The following is a 15768-nucleotide window of genomic DNA, read 5'->3' as shown; positions in this document are numbered from 1 at the left end:
TCTTCCCACCACATCACATGGGTTTATTGTCGAAAGGTGAAGCAGCGGATTCTTCAACATTTTTTTCTAACCCTGTGTTTAGAAAGGGTAACTCAAGTAGGGTTGCCAGTTACCTTGAGAGAAAAAGAACAAATTTTGAGTCCGGTGGCACCTTTAAGACCAGCAAAAGTTTTTTTTCAAGGTATGAGCTTTCATGTTCATGCATACTTCCTCAGATACATAGACGTGGAAGTTAACAGTTCATATATAGAGATAGCTGCAAATCAGCATGTTTGACACATGCAACAATTAAATATGTTTGATATATATATATATAAATAACAATAACAAGCTGAGTTTACAGGTCACTATTTATTGCTATTTAGTCTTTGCATATGTCAAAACATCTTCATTAAGTTGTATGATAATTTCCTGTTCACCTATGTAAAGGCATTTGTTCATATATATACGAACTGTTAACTTCCATTTCTATGTATCTGAGGAAGTGTACATGCACATGAAACAAAATACCTTGAATAAACTTTTGTTGGCCTTAAAGGTGCCACTGGCCTCAAAATTTGTTCAACTGCTTCAGACCAACACAGCTGCCCAGTGCCCACCTGGATCTATCCTGAAAGAAAGAAATTGCCCTGACCCTTTAATAGAGCTTTGTGATGTTATCTACCAGGTAGTGTGATTTACCTCTATGCCAAGCTTCACCTGTCAGTAGCCACACATTAAGCCTCTATTAAAGGGACCGGATGCTTTTTCTCCAGGTGCTTGGCAAGGCTAAACTCAAACACTATTCCAAGGTTTTCGGCTGCTTGGGCTGGGGCCGTGACTCAGGGGCAGAGCATCTGCTTTGCATGCAAGAAGTTCCAGGTTCAGTGCCTGCTCTCTCCAGTTAAAAAGGAAATGATACAAAAGGCCAGCTCTACCTGAGACTCTAGAAATCTGCTGCCAGGCAAAGGTGACAATGTCGACGGTTATTGTGATCAATTAAGGGACTGATTTAGGGTTACCAGGTCTGTGTTGGAAAATACCTGGAGACTTTGGGGGTAGATCTGGATGAGGGCAGGGTTTGTGAGGAAAGGGGACTCAGCATGGCACAGTGCCTTAGATTCCACCCTCCAAAGCAGCCATTTTCTCCAGGGGAGCAATCTCTGCCAGCTGGAGATCAGTTGTAAAAGCGGGAGATCTCCAGGCCCCACCTGGAGACTTGCAACCCTAGCCAATTCCATAAAAGGCAGCTTAATGTATTTGTCTGTGTAATACAAAAGCAGCTGGTGTTCTTCTCACTCTGTTCCAGTCATCCTTGAAATTATGAGTTGGATGTTGGACTACCACAATCTGGTGGGGCCCATTCTCACACAATCATTGAAAAGGTGGAAGCTATGATCAATGTGTTTAAAAATCCTGGTTATGGCAAGCAAGGTCATCTGTCCTGCTGTCAGACATAGGGTCCTTTTTTAAAAAAAGCATCCCTCCATAAATATCCCATTTCCTACACTGACAGGACTATGACAGAAACACTCAGTGACAGATCCATAGAACTAGCTGCCCATGGCTTGTGCTAGTTGTATTTAATGTTTCCAGAGCAGGCCTGGTAAGTGATTGGGGAAGCGGGGAGGGATTATTGTGGTTTCCACTGACCTCTACAGGTGAGATATGGTCATTGCAACTAGCAGGAAAGAAGAATGATCTGTTAATGCAGAGGTCTCCAACCCCCAGGCCGTGGACCGGTACCAGTCCATGGCCTGTTAGTGATCGGATCATGAGTTGTATAATTATTTCATTATATATTGCAATGTAGTAATAACAATAATAACAAGACATTGGATTTATATCCTGCTCTTAGCTCTGCATTTCAGAATCTCAGACTGGCTCACCATCTCCTTTACCTTCCTCCCCTACAACAGACACCCTGTGAGGTAGGTGGGGCTGAGAGAGTTCTCCCAGAAGCTGCCATTTCAAGGACAAGTTCTGCAAGAGCTATGGCTGACCTAAGGCCATTCCAGCAGCTGCATTGCAAGGGGGGGACGGATCGTGGCAGAAGGGAAGGGAAGGGAGGCGGCTGGTGATGACGGCAGTGATGAGGGGGAGAGGCAAATTTAGGTGTTTGTCTTGGGCTCCAGGAGGGGGTCCCAATTCGGCAACCCCCTCCCAGTGCCCTAGACAACCACCTAGTTTGCCTAGTGGGCGAGTCAACCCTATCCATGTCATAATCTGACACTGTTACTATGGACAGACATAAGTGCCAGCAAGTTGCACCCAATTTATGGTGACTCCAGAAAAGGCTCTCCCAGTGGTTTCTCATTGCCTTTCTTTGCAGAGCCTTCCTTGGAGGTTCCCCCACCCAAGTACCAACCCCACTTAGCTTCCAAGATCTGATGAAATCAGGTTATACTTTGCTGTCTTCCCTCCTGACACTGTAAAATATTAAACAATTAGAATTTGTTTACATTTATATATGGATGCATATTGATTCTAGTGCACAGCTGGAGCAGGCTGAAGGAAAGCTCAATCATGTTCCTGCCACAGCTGTACCATGTCCTGAGAACTTATCTGCCTAGCATAGAATATCCAGGTCTCAGCCACTGACAGGGGATAGGGTTACCAGATCCAGAATGGGAAACTCCTGGAGATTTGGGGTTGAAGCCTGGGGAGGGCAGGGGCCTCATGTACGGTGCCAGAGAGCCCACTCTTCAAAGCATCCATTTCCTCCAGGGGATCAGAGATCAGTATCTCTGCAGTCTGGAGATGAGCTATTATAATTCTGGGGGATTCCCAGGTCCGACCTGAAGCCTGGCATCTCTTGCCTAGCAGGAGCATTGGGTGCCCCAGGAGTCATAGCGGCCTGGCACAGGGACCAAACACCTCTGGTTTCTAAAAGACAGAAAAGTGGACATACACACCCACAATCCTTTTGTATAGGGCAGCCTTTTGCTTGTCCCACAAGCAGTCTTGAAAACAAAGCACACAAAAAAGGAGTAATCCCTTGAATTGCTTCACAAAAAGAGATGAAAAGCTTGCTAATGTTTAAAAGACTGACTTTCTAATAGCTTAAACGGTTACTTTTTAAAAACAAAAAATTCATCCCTAACTTTTAACCACTGCCTCAGTTTATCATTCTCTGTTAAAACAATTTTATTTAGTAACATATGGTAACAATATCTATTTCTTGCATCATTAATAACTTCTTTTTATCTATCCCATATATTACTCTCTAACCACCCCTCCCCCGTTACTTGACCCCCGCCAGTGTTATTTATTTAAAATACTAATATTTAAAGGTACCCTTAACTAATAAAAACAAAGATTAATATTCTTCTTCCTTCAAAGACTTAATCATTATCAAAAATTGCCCAATTTCCTTTTATTTTCCACTCTTTTTCTACATATCTTCTGAACTTTTTCCACTCCATCTTAAAAACTTCTAAGTCATAGTCTCTTAAAATTCTTGTTAATTTGTCCATTTCACTCCATGTCATAACTTTTACAATCCAATCCCATTTTTCTGGTATTTTTTCTTGCTTCCACAACTGCGCATACAATGTCCTAGCAGCTGAAAGCAAGTACCAAATTATAGTTCTATCTTCTTTTGGAAATTTTTCCATTTGTAATCCCAACAGAAAAGTCTCTGCAACTTTCTTAAATTCGTATCCCAAGATCCTAGAAATTTCTTTTTGAATCATCTGCCAATACTTTTTTGCTTTTTCACAAGTCCACCACATATGGTAGAAAGAACCTTCATGTTTTTTACATTTCCAACATCTGTCTGGCATCTTATTGTTCATCTTTGCCAACTTTTTAGGAGTCATATACCATCTATACATCATTTTAAAACAGTTCTCTTTAATACTATGACACGTCGAAAGCTTTATAGAATTCTTCCACAAATATTCCCAAGTTTCCATCTGTATTTCTTTATTTACATTAATTGCCCACTTAATCATTTCACTACTTCATCTTCCGTAGACCATTTTAAGAGTAATTTATATAATTTTGAAATTAATTTTTCATTGTCTCGAAGCAGAACTTTTCCATTTCTGTTTGCTCTTTTCTTATTCCTTCAGTTTTAATATCATTTTTCACCAAGCTGTTTATTTGTTGCATTTGAAACCAATCATATTTATTATTCAGCTCTTCAGCAGTTTTCAATTCTATTTTGCCACTTTGTATTTTTAATAGTTAATTATAGACAACCACTTTTCTTCACCCGTCTCAACTGTTATTTTTATTACTTCTGCTGGCACTATCCATAACGGTTTTCTCTCATCCCCATATTTCTTATATTTCACCCATGTATTTAGCAAATTGTTTCTTATATAATGGTGAGAGAAAAAACCATCCATCTTTTTTTCCCATAGTACATATAAGCATGCCAGCCAAATTTATTTCCATGACCTTCCAATGCGAAGAGTATTTTGTTTAACAGCGTCACCCATTCTTTTATCCACACTAAACAAACTGCTTCATGATATAGTTTTAAATCTGGTAATTAGAATCCTCCTCTCTCTTTTGCATCTGTTAAAAATTTCATTTTGATCCTTGGTTTCTTCCCAACCCACACAAAGTCTGAAATTTTCCTTTTGCCATTTATTAAATTGTTTCCTGTTTTTCACAATCGGAATAGTTTGAAACAAATACATTATTCTTGGCAGAATATTCATCTTAATTGCAGCTATTCTGCCAAGCAATGACAAATTAAGTTTATTCCATTTTATCTTATCTTCATCCATTTTACGCCATAGCTTCTCATAATTGTTTTTAAACAAATCAATATTCTTCATTGTTATCTCCACACCCAAATATTTTACCTTAGAGGTCACTTCACAACCCGCTAGCTTCTGCAGTTCCTTTTGTTTGCTTACTTGCATATTTTTACATAGAAGTTTTGATTTTTCTTTATTAATATAAAGTCCCGCAGTTCTCCATATTCTTGTATTTTGACTAACAACAAAGGTGTTACTTGTATGGGATTTTCATTTATAAACATTATATCGTCTGCAAATGCCCTATATTTATAAGTAAATCCTTTAACTTTTAATCCTATTTCTTTGTCTTCTTGCATTTGCATCAGTAAGATTTCAAGAGTCATTATAAACAACAGTGGGGAAAGTGGACAGCCTTGTCTTGTACCTTTGCTAATTATCATATCTTCTGTGAGATTTGCATTTTTCCATAGCCTTGCACGATGTTCAGTATATATTGCTTTTATCATCCTTATAAAGTTTTCCCCCAACTCCATTTTCTCCATTACTGCAAACATAAAGTCCCAGTTTAAATTATCAAATGCTTTCTCTTCATCCGCAAAGAATAATGCAACTTCCTTTTCTGGATGCCTTTCATAATATTCCACAATATTTACAACAGTTCTAATATTGTCTCTTATTTGCCTTTTGGGAAGAAACCCCGCTTGATCCTCCTTTATAAAATTTATCAAATAATGTTTGTTGTTCTGCCAATATTCTTGTATATATTTTATAATCATTATTTAATAGTGAAATTGGTCTATAATTTTTTACATTCGTGACATCTCTATCTTCTTTTGGAATCAACAAAATAACAGCTTCCTTCCATGTATTTGGTATTTTCCCTTTTATTCTTATAATGTTCATCAATTTCTGAAGTTTCGGTATTAATTCCTCTTTGAAGGTTTTAAAAAATTTAGCTGTATATCCATCTGGCCCAGGTGCCTTTCCATTTTTCATTGCATTAATCGCTGCTTCAATTTCTATTTTTTCAATTGGATCGTTCAAAACTTTTTTCATATTTTCTGTAAAGGGTGCTATTTTAATATTTTGTAAATACGCTTCCATCTTTTCTTTCTTTATTTTAACACCCTTAAATAATTTGGCATAGTACTTAAAGAATTCTCTTTTTATTCCTTCCTGATCTACCAACTCTCTTCCATCAACCACAATTTTATTAATAATTTTACTTTCTCTCTTTTTTTTCAGTTGCCAGGCCAAATACTTTCCAAATACTTTCTTCTTCCAAGCTTTCTAGATTTCAATTTCCCACCTTCTGATTTTATTTTGTTTAACTTTAATTAGTCCTGGAATGAAAGATAGCGATCTGTACCTTTTCTGTAGTTATCCAGATCAACACCGGTTTGTGTAGGTTTAGATGTTTAGTTGTATCAAAGAAGATTAGGATCCTGTCGAGCTTATGTCAAATAAATGACTCTGGAAACTTCTGCAGATGATGAAAATGCAACTCGTCTCTGGAGACCCCTCAAAGGAGCACCCCCTCAGGACTCCCTTTTAGCCAAGGTAAATCTCCTCAAAGTTTCCTGTGCATATCTTGGACTGATCTCTGATTGAGAAAAGTAGGCAGTAGGCATTAGATTGCCTTCCACTACCCCGAATAGAAGTTCCAGCCTGCTCCCCTTCTGAGAAGCAGTTCAGCTCGGCATTTTCCAACCCCGGAAGTCCTTCAGTTTATCATTCTCATAGGGTGGACATAAAGGGAGCATTCTTAGGATGGTCACATCACTTGACCTGTGGTGTGAACCCAACTTTCTTACTTGTGTCAAAGGTCAACAGATCAGTGTGCTAAATGCTCAATCTGTGGTTTGCTTCTCATGGCTAGGAAGTCTATCAGATCACAGTCGTATCCCTTCCCTTCACATATTCTCTCATACTGGGGGGTGGGGTGGGAGGGACGCTCTAGGACATATAAGCACATATATGGTCATCCTCCAGCTAATCAAAATGTAAGGCACCTTTTATTTTATTTTTTTAACTGCAAACTTGCAAGTATCAAGGAGATGTGTTTAAGTCAAAGCCACTAGCCAACAGGCAGGACAAGTCCCTACCTGCCCAATTCAAGTGGAATCATATTAAAAACATGTGTTTTTTCTCCTCAGAGTTTGCCTCAGGACAAAAAAATTACTTATTTGGAGGACAGTGATAGTACTAGTAACTATTTTCTAATTCCACCACTCTTTATTCTGAGTTAAAGTTTTATATCACTCTGAGAGAAATTTCTGTCCGTTTGACAGAGAAATATCACACAGACTGAGAGAAAGATCACACTGAGAATGCTGTAATTGGACAGACCTCTCTTAAAAGGGGATCCTGTATCATACCCGTGAACTCTGTGTTAGTAAAAATATCAAAATAGGAACAGTTGCACTTCTTCCCAGGTGCATGCTGCCCACCCTAGAAATGAGAACTCTAGGATTCAGGTATCATGTGAGTAAATGTGAGGTGCAGCTAGCAATTAAGATATTATTTAGGGTTCTCAACCTCTAAGTGTGGCCTGGGGAATTCCAATTGATTCCCAGACTCCAGAGATTAGACCCCTGGAGAAAATTGTTGCTTTAGTGGAATCTATAGCATTATACCCCACTGAGGTTCCTCTCTCCCCCAAACCCCACCCTCATAGGATCCACTCACAGTTCTTCCGAACCTGGAATTTGCATCTCTAGGATTAGAGGGACTGCAGGGTGGTCTGAATGGATCTGGCATTCCACCTTTTCCAACAGCCACTCTGACTTCTTCATGTCCTGCGCAGAAGCAATTCTAGAATGTTCTAGAACTCTAGCCAAGGAACTGGTTCTCATGGACTCCCTTGCCAGAGTTTGCCTCCCTGGGCATGCTCTGAGGAAATTAGTGAGCACTTACCCGTGAAGTTCTTTGCTGACAGCCACAGCTCAGATACTTTTCTCCTTGGACAGCATTCTCCAGGGGCAGATTTGCCATTGCTCTGACCCAATAGTAGGGTTGCCAAGTCCAATTCAAGAAATATCTGGGGACTTTGGGGGTGGAGCCAGGAGCAAGATTGTGACAAGCATCATTGAACTCCAAAAGGAGTTCTGGTCATCACATTTAAAGTGCTGACTTGAAAATAGATAGCGCTGTAGCCTGTAGCACAAGGTTCCGGACATAATTGTGGCTTGATAAAGTCTTCAAAAGAAACATGCATGTAAACCGAGGCAGTATGTTGCCACTGTGCTCTACCTGAAGAGCCGTATGCTGCTCCTTTGAAGGACTTCCTGTACCTCCATTTGAGAGACTTTCTTCTTTTGACTCAGAATACCTCAGTATTAATTTAGAAGACAGCTTCATTCTCTTCACGTTGCAAGTCCAGTGGATCAACCAGAGTACATTGGATGAATAGCTGTCTCTTTCAAGGACTGTTTATTGAAAGACTGAGCCTTTAAGATATTTGTTTTGGAGTATGTGTGGCTGGTATAAGTAATTTGTTTACGTTACAAGCTAGTACATTTGATAGAAAAAGTATATTTAAAAAGTAAAGTATGAATATATGGTGTATAAGGATTATATGCAGTGTTTTCATGTGTTGCCCCACCTGGGGATAGGCAACCCTACCCAATAGCTCAACTAGCCTTACTTTGTCATATCTTGGAAGTTAAGCAGGGTTGGCCTTCCTCAGTATTTGATTAGACCACCAAGAAAGTCTCGGGTTGCTACACAATGCCAGGTAATGACAAACCACCTGTTAGTCTTTTGCCTTGAAAACCTTATGGGTAAGTCAGTTGTGACTTGACAGCAAAAAACCTGGTCCTTGACATCACTGCGATATTTCCCTGTAGGCCTCTACCCTGGAGAAATTGGGGGCGGGGGAGGGCTTTGTTGTTTCCCATGCCTGTCCACCAGAAATAGTTGGAAGTTTCTTCTGGGTCCCATGCTCTTTAACTTGTTCATAAATGATTTAGAGTTGGGAGTGAGCAGTGAAGTGGCCAAGTTTGCGGATGACACTAAATTGTTCAGGGTGGTGAGAACCAGAGAGGATTGTGAGGAACTCCAAAGGGATCTGTTGAGGCTGGGTGAGTGGGCGTCAACGTGGCAGATGCGGTTCAATGTGGCCAAGTGCAAAGTAATGCACATTGGGGCCAAGAATCCCAGCTACAAATACAAGTTGATGGGGTGTGAACTGGCAGAGACTGATCAAGAGAGAGATCTTGGGGTCATGATAGATAACTCACTGAAAGTGTCAAGACAGTGTGCGTTTGCAATAAAAAAGGCCAATGCCATGCTGGGAATTATTAGGAAGGGAATTGAAAACAAATCAGCCAGTATCATAATGCCCCTGTATAAATCGATGGTGCGGTCTCATTTGGAGTACTGTGTGCAGTTCTGGTCGCCGCACCTCAAAAAGGATATTATAGCTTTAGAGAAGGTGCAGAGAAGGGCAACTGGAATGATTAAAGGGCTGGAGCACTTTCCCTATGAAGAAAGGTTGAAACGCTTGGGACTCTTTAGCTTGGAGAAACGTCGACTGCGGGGTGACATGATAGAGGTTTACAAGATAATGCATGGAATGGAGAAAGTAGAGAAAGAAGTACTTTTCTCCCTTTCTCACAATACAAGAACTCGTGGGCATTCGATGAAATTGCTGAGCAGACAGGTTAAGACGGATAAAAGGAAGTACTTCTTCACCCAAAGGGTGATTAACATGTGGAATTCACTGCCACAGGAGGTGGTGGCGGCCACAAGTATAGCCACCTTCAAGAGGGGTTTAGATAAAAATATGGAGCACAGGTCCATCAGTGGCTATTAGCCACAGTGTATGTGTGTATATAACATTTTTTGCCACTGTGTGACACAGAGTGTTGGACTTGATGGGCCGTTGGCCTGATCCAACATGGCTTCTCTTATGTTCTTATGTTCTTCTCAAATGCTAGCTTCAGCTTCCCAGTTCAGGTAGCCCCCCCCTTTTTTTTGTTAGTACAGGTGAATTTGGTTCTTATTTTTTATATATGCTGAGATGGATGCATAAAAATCACCTAGACAGTTATGGAAGCAAACCCTGCCATAGGAATACCTGCTTTTGTGGATGCAAATTCTGCCAAAGATGCAGCAGTGAAATATAAATCCTGTTGGGTCTCAATTTAAGGGCTCTTTGCATCAGTGAGGATATGTCGTTTGAAGCTTGCTGTTTCCATTAAGCAATGTGACATACTTTATATGCCTACGACTTCAAATAAAAGACATTTATTGCTTAGGCAATAATGTCTTAAGACTTTCAGACCAATTGGCCCATCTAGCCTAACAGATGCCAGTGATCTTGAGACCATATACACCGGGGGTCTTCTTTCTGAGCCTGTAGGCACCACTGGAATTCTGACACAACATGGTGGGCACAGCCACAAAATGGCTGCCACAAGAGATAGGGACCAACTATAAAATGGCTGCCACAGCTTACCTTTAGTCACACAGCAAAGATCCTTGTACTGTCATGGCAGCTGCTGCCAAAGCCATATTTTTTAAAACTTGCAAAGCCAGTCAAATCTCTAAAAGCCAATCAGAAGGCTTGCTGTAGAAAGCTTCCCAAGCCCCACCCACTTTCTAAAAGCACTCAGCAGGTGCCAAGGAAAGCATCTGTGGGAACCATGTTGACCCTGTTACACACACTAGAACATGGACTGTACAGCTGAGCCAAGCAGGCAGCTTCCCTCTCCTCCCCAGTAGGGTTGCCAAGTCCAATTTAAGAAATATCTGGGGACTTTGGGGGTGGAGCCAGGAGACTTTGGGGGTGGAGCCAGGAGACATTAGGGATGGAGCCAAGATCAAGGCTGTGACAAGCATCATTGAACTCCAAAGGGAGTTCTGGCCATCACACTTAAAGGGACGGCACACCTTTTCAATGCCTTCCTTCCATAGGAAATAATGAAAGATAGGGGCACCTTCTTTTGGGGCTCATAGAATTGGACCCCCTGGTCCAATCGTTATGAAACTTGGGGGATATTTTGGGGGGAGGCACTAGATGCTGCAGGGAAAATTTGGTGCCTCTACCTCAAAAAACAGCCCCCCCAGAGCCCCGGATACCCGTGGATCAATTCTACATTATTTTCTATGGGAATAAATCTCCATAGGGAATAACAGAGTTCCCAGCAGACATTCCCCTCCCCTCCCCCCGCTTTCTGATGACCCTGAAGTGGGGGGAGGGCCTCCAAACTGGGGGATCCCCTGCCCCCACCTGGGGATTGGCAACCCTACTCCCCAGACATATGTGGAGAGTCTACTTTTGTAGTGATTTCTCTCTCATCATAGCCACCAACTCTTAATAACCCATGTGTTCAGTTCTGATGCCCCAGGCTAGCCTGATCTTGTCAGATCTTGGAGGTTAAGAAGGATCAGCCCTGGCCAGTATTTGGATGGGAGACCTCTATGGAATACCACAGCAGTGACATGAAGGCTGGCAATGGCAAACCAGCTCAAAACATCTCTTGCCTTGAAAACCCTATGGAGTCACCATAAGTCAGCTGTGATTTAACACTTTCTACCACCACTGCTCTTCATTGGAAGTAGGGAAATATTAACACACCCCACCCTGAAACACGTTCTAAATGTCTTTGAAATATTTTGTGTTGCTATTCTACCCCTTCCCCATCAGACTCAGGACTTAGGCAGTGTCCATCAGTATCTACTAGTCATAAGGTATAAAAAGGGAACACTGTGTCTGGGGCAGTGATGCTCTGTATTCTTGGTGCTTAGGTAGCAACACTGAACATAAGAGAAGCTATGTTGGATCAGGCCAACGGCCTGTCCAGTCCAACACTCTGTGTCACACAGTGGCCAAAAAAAATTATATATATATATATATATACACACACACATATACATATATACATATATACACATACACACACACTGTGGCTAATAGCCACTGATGGACCTCTGCTCCGTATTTTTATCCAATCCCCTCTTGAAGCTGGCTATGCTTGTAGTCGCCACCACCTCCTGTGGTAGTGAATTCCACATGTTAATCACCCTTTGGGTGAAGAAGTACTTCCTTTTATCGGTTTTAACCTGACTGCTCAGCAATTTCATCGAATACCCACGAGTTCTTGTATTGTGAGAAAGGGAGAAAAGTACTTCTTTCTCTACTTTCTCCATCCCATGCATTATCTTGTAAACCTCTATCATGTCACCCAGCAGGCGATGTTTCTCCAAGCTAAAGAGCCCCAAGCATTTCAACTTTTCTTCATAGGGAAAGTGTTCCAAACCTTTAATCATTCTAGTTGCCCCTTTCTGGACTTTCTCCAATGCTATAATATCCTTTTTGAGGTGCGGCAACCAGAACTGCACACAGTACTCCAAATGAGACCGCACCATCGATTTATACAGGGGCATTATGATACTGGCTGATTTGTTATCAATTCCCTTCCTAATAATTCCCAGCATGGCGTTGGCCTTTTTTATTGCAATCGCACACTGTTTTGACATTTTCAGTGAGTTATCTACCACGACCCCAAGATCTCTCTTGGTCAGTCTCTGCCAGTTCACATCCCATCAACTTGTATTTGTAGCTGGGATTCTTGGCCCCAATGTGCATTACTTTGCACTTGGCCACATTGAACCTCATCTGCCACGTTGACGCCCACTCACCCAGCCTCAACAGAAGAAGAAGAAGATATTGGATTTATATCCCGCCCTCCACTCCGAAGAGTCTCAGAGCGGCTCACAATCTCCTTTACCTTCCTCCCCCACAACAGACACCCTGTGAGGTGGGTGGGGCTGGAGAGGGCTCTCACAGCAGCTGCCCTTTCAAGGACAACCTCTGCCAGAGCTATGGCTGACCCAAGGCCATGCCAGCAGGTGCAAGTGGAGGAGTGGGGAATCAAACCCGGTTCTCCCAGATAAGAGTCTGCACACTTAACCACTACACCAAACTGGCTCTCTCTCCAAAGATCCTTTTGGAGTGCCTCACAATCCTCTCTGGTTCTCACCACCCTGAACAATTTAGTGTCATCTGCAAACTTGACCACTTCACTGCTCACTCCCAACTCCAAATCATTTATGAACAAGTTAAAGAGCATGGGACCCAGTACTAAGCCCTGCGGCATCCCACTGCTTACCGTCCTCCACTGTGAAGGCTGCCTATACTCACTTTCTGCTTCCCATTAATCAGCCAGTTTTTGATCCACAAGAGGACCTGTTCTTGTACTCCATGACTCTCGAGCTTTCTAAGGAGCCTTTGATGAGGAACTTTATCAAAAGCTTTCTGGAAGTCAAGGTAAACAACATCTATTGGGTCTCCTTTGTCCACATGTTTGTTCACCCCCTCAAAGAAATGTAACAGGTTAGTGAGGCAAGATCTTCCCTTACAGAACCCATGCTGAGTCTTCCTCAATAACCCGTGGTCATCAATGTGCCTACTCATTCTGTCCTTGATAATGGTTTCTACCAACTTTCCCGGTATTGAAGTCAGACTGACTGGCCTGTAATTTCCCGGATCTCCTTTGGAACCCTTTTTAAAGATGGGGGTGAAATTTGCTACCTTCCAGTCCTCAGGAACGGAGGCAGATTTCAATGAAAGATTACAGATTTTTGTCAGAAGATCCACAAGTTCAACTTTGAGTTCTTTCAGAACACTGGGAGGGTTTCTGGAGTTCTGGCCCTGCTAGTGGACCTCCAAATGGCACCTGGGTTTTGGCCACTGTGTGACGCAATGTGTTGGACTGGATGGGCCATTGGCCTGATCCAACATGTCTTCTCTTATGTTCTCAAGCTTCCTTTCTATCTGCACCGTGGCCCATACATTTCTTGGCCCCCACATCTTCAACAACAATTAGGACAGAAACCCATTTCACTGTTAAGCAAGTTTTTTAAAATTTATTGTAATGTGTTTATTGCACTTCAATATTAGACAAAAAATAAACTCTTCTCTCTCTCTCTCTCATCGGCATCTTTTGTGAGTCTTTGGACTCCCAGCAGCAGCAAATAAAAACCTCTCTATTATCCTTTTTTGCAGCAAATATACTCCACTTAAGGGAGGGAATTCTCTCTTTTTAATATATATATAACATATCTTCCCTCCTTTTAGATTTCTAAGAAAAGTGCAACGTTTGGTTTTATTTCAAAGCGAACAGCAGCAGCGACAGCGGCAGTGTCCTTCCCACCCTGCCCAGAACACTAACATCCCTATATCATGCACACAGGAGGGTGACCGTACATGCCATGACATCTCCTGTACATGGTTATGTGAACACCTGATACGTATCAATGCAGAGAACCAGGCAGGGCTGGCCACACCCATACTGGGATCCCACTGGGGAGAAGAGGGGAGTCTGTGTTCCATGTTTGGTCCCCTCCCTCGCAATTTCAAAAAGCGGGGGGGGGGGGTGAGTCCTTCTTCCAAATCCACACAGACCGATAGAATCATAGAGTTGGAAGGGACCTCCAGGGTCATCTAGTCCAACCCCCTGCACAATGCAGGAACTTCACAAATACTTTCCCTACATGCATACATCTACCACAAAAGCAGGAGGGGAAAAGATATTACTAGGACACTTTTATTTCAAAGCAAAATACTCCAGTAAACACTGGTGGAGGGGGCAGGGTAGCATTAGTGGTCTGCCCATAGCAGGCAAATGGCATCTCAAGTATGGGATTGGAGTCCATGACTCCCTTATGCTAAGTTTTCCTTTAAGGGAAAAAGACTTCCTCCAATGGGGAATGGCTTTTTCTGATGGAGAAAAGCCTTTCTTTCTTTTTTAGAAGGAAACCTCAGGGCCAGTGTTCCCTCTAAGCTGAGTTAGTGTGAGCTAGCTCACAGATTTTTACCCTCCAGCTCACACATTTTTGTCTTAGCTCAGGAAGGATGACCCCAGAGTAAACTAATTTATGCAGTAGCTCATAACTTTAATGCTAGTAGCTCACAGCTTTAATGCCAGTAGCTCACAAAGTAGAATTTTTGCTCACAAGACTCTGCAGCTTAGAGGGAACATTGGTCAGGGCTATATATAATCCCTGTGCCTGTAATTGTACCCCGTTTAGGGTTGCAGTTGGCAGGAACTTTGACATTGGTAGCACTCAGTGTGACGATGTCACTTCCCAGACTCAGAAATGACATCACCAAGTCATATGATGCTCTAGGAATTTCCCTGATCATTTTGGTCCTGGGAGGGGATTCCTAGAGCACATCAACGTCACTCCTGAATCCAGAAGTGATGTTGTTAACACTATTTCCGCCTGCTACTCCAGTAAACACTGGTGGAGGGAGCAGGGCAGCATTGGTGGTCTGCCCACAGCACGCAAATGGCACCCCAAGTATGGGATTGGAGTCCATGACTCTCTTATGCTAAATTTTTCTACAAGGGAAAAAGACTTCCTCTGATGGGGAATGGCTTTTTCTGATGGAGAAAAGCCTTTCTTTTTTTTTAGAAGGAAACCTCTTTTCTGCTGGAAGACGCTGGTCTGCCACTATTGTTTGTAATTGGGGCCCTGGAAACCCAGAAGCAGAACTTCTGGAGATCAGTGGGTAGCTTCAGGGCTTGGCACAGCTTCTCAAGTCTTCCAGGTCCCCCTAATTCTACAGTGAGTAGACTTGGAATACACTGTGCAAAGTAATTGCATCTTAGTTTCATTTGCATAACTGATTCAGGTCACAGGTTTTTGCATTTCTTGGCACAGAATCTGGTTCTTTTTTAAGTGCAGAGTAGACATCATCACAAATACTGGGAATGGGGAAAGCTGGAACCAGAACTTCCAGGTTCAATTCTCTCCCTCCTTCACCCAGGGTTTGCTGATGATTCAGAAAGAGTGATCAGCCAGAAATCCAAGGTTATTCTATCCTTGACTCTACAACAAAGATGGGGCCAAGTGAAACAAAAGCACTTTAGAGACAGTGAAGGATTCAGGGATTCTGTGCCTATCTACAACATTCACATCCCACCCTTCTGCCTCCAAGGAGCCTGTCCTATAAAGGAAGTGATGTCTAGTGGTTAGCATAAGACAGGGGTCCCCAGCCTACTAGAACCTGTGGGCACAACTGGAATTTTGAGAGGGGGTGGTAAGCACCACTCCAAAA

Source organism: Heteronotia binoei, chromosome 13, assembly GCF_032191835.1.
Source record: "Heteronotia binoei isolate CCM8104 ecotype False Entrance Well chromosome 13, APGP_CSIRO_Hbin_v1, whole genome shotgun sequence".
In the NCBI taxonomy this organism is placed as follows: domain Eukaryota; kingdom Metazoa; phylum Chordata; class Lepidosauria; order Squamata; family Gekkonidae; genus Heteronotia; species Heteronotia binoei.
The sequence above is the reverse complement of the archived record's forward strand: the minus strand, read 5'-3'. Positions refer to the sequence as shown.